This window comes from Palaemon carinicauda, chromosome 24 (genome assembly GCF_036898095.1).
Source record: "Palaemon carinicauda isolate YSFRI2023 chromosome 24, ASM3689809v2, whole genome shotgun sequence".
NCBI classification, from domain to species: domain Eukaryota; kingdom Metazoa; phylum Arthropoda; class Malacostraca; order Decapoda; family Palaemonidae; genus Palaemon; species Palaemon carinicauda.
Genome location: NC_090748.1, coordinates 46,767,797 through 46,773,548, shown reverse-complemented (window position 1 = coordinate 46,773,548; position 5,752 = coordinate 46,767,797).

Genomic DNA, 5,752 nt, shown 5'->3' with positions numbered 1-5,752 from the left:
TAAAGGCGGCATGGGATTATCATTGCAGAAAACCAGCTCTTGGAAAATTTATTAAAAAGAGTCTCACAAACTTCCACATAAAACCTCAGTAGTCTCTTTGTATTGATTTTATGTTGATAATACAGAAGCCCAGAATCTCCATGTAAAATTGCACTGTATTGTATCAATAAAGAGTCAGACATAGACGGTGAAAGAATGGGCTTCAGAAAAAAAAGTTAATATCCTTTGAAAGCAAAGGTTTACTGCCCAGTTTACTACCACAATCTATATACAACTAAAACAAACGAAATAAATTGAAATAGTGAAATCCAGAGTTCCCGTGTTGACAGCTTTTCGCAGATATATCTCTGACAATAACGGAAGGGACGGGTATAATAAGTTTGGTTGGAAGCAAACTCTCAAAACCATTATAAAAGAGCGATTGGATCAAATTATCCTTAGACTGAATATACTTTTGGCTTTAAATATGTGGCCGCAAGACTATACAATAAGCTCCCACGAGATATCCGAGTGATTGAGGCTATTAACGCTTTCAAGAGTAAACTTCAGAATTTCTTTTATTCTAAGAGTGCTTAAATAGTGACGATTTGACAACAAGCGAGGAATGCATGTTGTGAAATGCTGAATAATCTCGAATAAACACAATAAAACGGTCCTGTAGAGATTAGATCAAATTATCCTTAGACTGAATATACTTTTGGCTTTATTATATAGCCGAACGAGATTTTCCTGTCGTAGTTGCTGAGTAAAAGTTCGATTACTGAAAAAAAGGCAGAATTTGTAGACGTAGTTTTGAGCTCATATATCTATATGAAAACTCAATACAAAGGGGGATACTGCTTTAGGATAAATCCTAAAGCAGAGCTTAACAAATGATTTATATATATATACACACACACACATATATATATATATATATATATATATATATATATATATATATATATATATATATATATATATATATATATATATATATATATATATATATATATATACATAATGTGTATATACACACACACACACACACACATATATATATATATATATATATATATATATATATATATATATATATATATATATATATATATATATATATAAAACGGATTTTGAGTGAAGCGAAAAATCTATTTTTGGGTGAGGTAGCCATGTCATCCTGACGGAAGTTCCTAAAGGGTAGCTTCCTAGGGTATATTTGACTACAGTGATATTCCCAGAGAATTTTTCCTTATGGTATCCAGAATTCTAATTCCTGGAGCTAATATCCCTAAATAAATCTAACAGGGATATCACATAATATCAGAGGACGTATTCTTGACTTATTACATAGCGATCTTCACCGTGAAGAGTATTAACGCTTCGAGGGGTTACAGTGACAAGAATCTGAAATGAGAATGAAAAAAGAGCCGTTCATAAGGAATCTATCCTATTCCGTTTCCAGTGGGTATCTGATGAAGGCGTCAGCGCCATCTTTATTCCTTGTAGTTATATACGAGGTGCTACAGATACTGTATATATATATATATATATATATATATATATATATATATATATATATATATATATATATATATATATATACATAATGTGTATATATATACACATATATATAAATATATATATAAATAAAACGGATTTTGAGCGAAGCGAAAAATCTATTTTTGGGTGAGGTAGCCATGTCATCCTGATGGAAGTTCCTAAAGGGTAGCTTCCTAGGGTATATTTGACTAAAGTGATATTCCCAGAGAATTTTACCTTAAGGTATCCAGAATTCTAACTCCTGGAGCTAATATCCCTAAATAAATCTAACAGGGATATCGCATAATATCAGAGGACGTATTCTTGACACGTCACATAGCTATCTTCACCCTTTTGAGTGAAGCGAAAAATCTATTTTTGGGTGAGGTAGCCATGTCATCCTCATGGAAGTTCCTAAAGGGTAGCTTCCTAGGGTATATTTGACTACAGTGATATTCCCAGAGAATCTTTCCTTAAGGTATCCAGAATTCTAACTCCTGGAGCTAATATCCCTAAATAAATTCGTTTTTTTATATATATAAATGTGTATATATATATACACATTATGTATATTATGTATAATTATAAGCCCTTTTACTATAAAAGGAAGGGCGGGTCCATCAGGACGACATGGCTACCTCACCCAAAAATAGATTTTTCGCTTCGCTCAAAATCCGTCTTTTGGGCTCAGGCCATGTCATCTTGATGGAAGTTTACCAGAGCATTACTGTATCTGTGGATTCTCGACCGGTGCCGTACCCTCAAGAAAGTATTTTCCTGGTCCGTCTAGACCTAGAGACCTTTTATGTTACCATCATACATCATTTCATCTAAGCATGAACTATGTTAGTGCTTCCTGCCTCCTACAGGGAAGAGTCTTACTAGACTCTGGAGAAAGTCTCGAGGAGTATATAATAACTATGGATGACAAAATGACAAGCTTGTATAGTGGTCTCGCCCTATACATTATAAAGCAAAGTTTGTATAAGTGCCACCAATGTCAGTATGAATTCCTGACATATCTCCCAATGTATTTACTCTTATCAACTATTGGATAACAGTTATATCCGCATAAGAACAAATTTTGCATCTCTACCACCATCCCCTTAGGGTACAACGTCAACCCTTCCTAAGGAAGGGTTAAAGCGACTGGATTTTTGCTTGAGGAAAGGAACAATCTTAAAAGACATTCCATGATAAAATTATCCATATTTTATTCTCAATGCTCAGTACATTTCTAATAAAATGACTGTGAGCGAATAAGACGCAGGGTTCACTATGAACTAGTTTATTAAAAATTTAATGAACATACATATCAGATCAACATTTATAAAATTAATAAAATGCGGACGATATCCGTTAAAGCATAAAGAAAACAGTCAACATAAAATATTGTTTCGTCTAACACAGGAAACAGATTTGCCACTTCAATCGAATTATTAATAATTATGATATAGTCTGTATACTGTTTATTTACACTTTCGTAAGAGACGCTTGGCACAAGTGTTCGTATTATGCTGTAGTTCACCAAAGTCCAAATCAATTACACTGTTCCTTGCATATTTAAACAGAAGGTTTAAGAATTCTACCTGCTGCAATCATAGACCTCTTGAGTTACTCCACTTACTTCGCATAGTACATAAAGAACACCTTGGATGACTACCAGTCGGTGTACGAACAAAGATGTTCAAAGTCCATATAATTAAAGAAATTACATGGAAAAGGCAACTTTCCTCGGATAATGACTTACGGTTGTACCCTCTGGATCCGCTCCGCGAATAACACAGGTGAGTTTCGCCCTTAGTTGTTTCAGAGACAACTTTGAACCCGAGGTTTCTCCTCTGAACAGGTGACCTCCCTTAAAGTCTAAAGTTCTATGAAGGTAGAACTTTAGGCACTTCACTGGACATAGAGATGCATCTTCCTTCAGAGGGGCAGAATCTCTAGCGACCCCAACTATTGGTGGGTAGCTCGTTCTTGGTAAGAAACGTTGGGTATGGAAATAGATTCAGTTCTCCCTCCAAGAACTGGATGTGGCCTTCCTCTCTAGAGAGAGCAACTATTTCACTAACTCTGGCCCCCAAATCGAGCACAAACAGAAATATGACTCTTAATTCAAATCCTTCTAAGTGCATTCTTCATTGTTCATTATTTAGGCACGATGAAGAGTCTTATCTAATGACCATGAAGTGTGTCTTGGAGATGCTAAAGGACTAAGCCTAGCATGGGCCTTCGTAATTCATTAAGAACGTCGTTAGAAAGGTCGACCTGAAAGGCATATAGTGTCTGTCTTGTCAATGCAGACTTGCACAATAATATTGTGTTGGCTGCTAAACCTTGGTCATGAAGGTGAATGAAGAATGATAAATAGAAATCTGTCAAGATTTCTCTTGGTTTCTTTGCCTTGACAAAGGATACCTGCTTCTTCCCTGAAGCCTCATAATGTCTTCTGGTTTCCTCTAAAAGTCTAAACTGGCTTTTGATACCCCAAATCTTTTTCTCATTGCTAAGGAGAGAAAATCATGAGATGTAGGTTCCGGGTTTTCTGTGATGAAACGAAGAAAGTCGACTGCTGTACTCGCTGAGACATGGATGGATCCGGTAGCGGTACGAACTTTAGTCGTAGTTCCAATGCCAGAGGGAACCACAGCTATTTGGCCACTTGTGGGCCACTATTGCCGCTTTCCCTTTGAAGGATCTCAGTTTGTCGAGGACCTTCAAAAGGAAGTTGTGCGTAGGGAACAGATAAATACTGGACCATTTGTTCCAGTCTAGGGACATAGCGTCCTATGCTTCCGCTAGCGGATCCTCGTATGGGGACACATAACGATCTATTTTCTTGTTGTCTTTCGTCGCAAAGAGGTCTATCTGCAGCTCCGGGACTTGTCTCGAGATAAAGGAGAACGATCCTGCGTCTAGGGACCATTCTGACTCTATTAGTGTAAACCTGAATAGAGCGTCCGCTGTCACATTGCGGAACCCTTGAATGTGAACTGCTGACAGGTGCCATTTTTTCCTTCCACCAAACGGAATGTGGCCAACATCACTTGGTTGATTTCAGGTGACCTCAACCCTCGTCGATTCAAGCATCTCACTATCACCTCGCTGTCTAGAACCAATCTTATGTGGGTCGAGTGGCGAGGAGATACTTTCTTTAGTGTCAGAAGTACTGCCATGGCTTATAGAAAGTTAATGTGAAATGACTTGAAAAGATTGGACCAAGCTCCTTGGACTCTCTTCTGATGAGAGTGACCTCCCAAGCCTTCCTTTGAAGCGTCTGCGTGGATAGTCACTGATGGGGGAGGAGGTTGAAGAAGTATTTATTTCTTCAATTGCTTGGCAATGAACCACGGCTTGAGAAGCGTTCGCTGTCGAGTCGGTAGGGGCCTCATTAGATCTCTTCGCGTGTTTGATGCGTATTTTCTCCCGACTCCTGTTGCATTCTTAAGCTGTGCTCTTAGCACTGGATCTGTTATCGAAGCAAACTGTAGAGAGCCAAGCACTCTCTCCTGTTAGCGTCTTGATATCCGTTTGGATTTCAATAGTCTCTTAACATATCCTGCTATTTCTCTCCTCTTCTTCCCAGTAATGGAAAGTCGATGAGACTCCAAATTCCAGTGGATTCCGACCACTGAAACTTTTGAGCTGGAGAAGGTCGAGACTTTTTTATGTTGATCTTGAATCCCAGATGTTCCAGGAATTGGATCACTGTCTTAGAGGCTTGCATGCATTCTGTCCTGGATACTGCACACACCAGCCAGTCGTCCAAGTAGGCCACTACTTGGATCCCCTTTAGGCGTAATTGATGGAATGCTGCGTTCGCAAGCTTCGTGAAAATCCTTGGGGCTATGTTTAGCCCGAAAGGCATGGCTCTGAAGGTGTAAAGTTTTCTATGTAACTTGAAGCCTAGGTAGGAGGAGAGGTGACGATTAATTGGAACGTGCCAATAATCGTCAGACAAGTCTATAGAGACGGTATATGCCGTATAGGGCAGTAGGGTCCTTATGTGTTGAAGTGTTAGCATTCTAAACTTTTAGTTCACTATATACTTGTTGAGTGGCGACAAGTCTAGAATGGCTCTGAGTTTTTCTGAGTTCATCTTTGGAACACAAAACAGCCTTCTTTGGAACTTGATGGGCTTAACTTTTCGGATTACTCTTTTCTCTAACAGTTCTCGGACATATTCTTCCAAAACGGGGGTAGAGTATTGGAAGAATTGAGGAAATTGAGG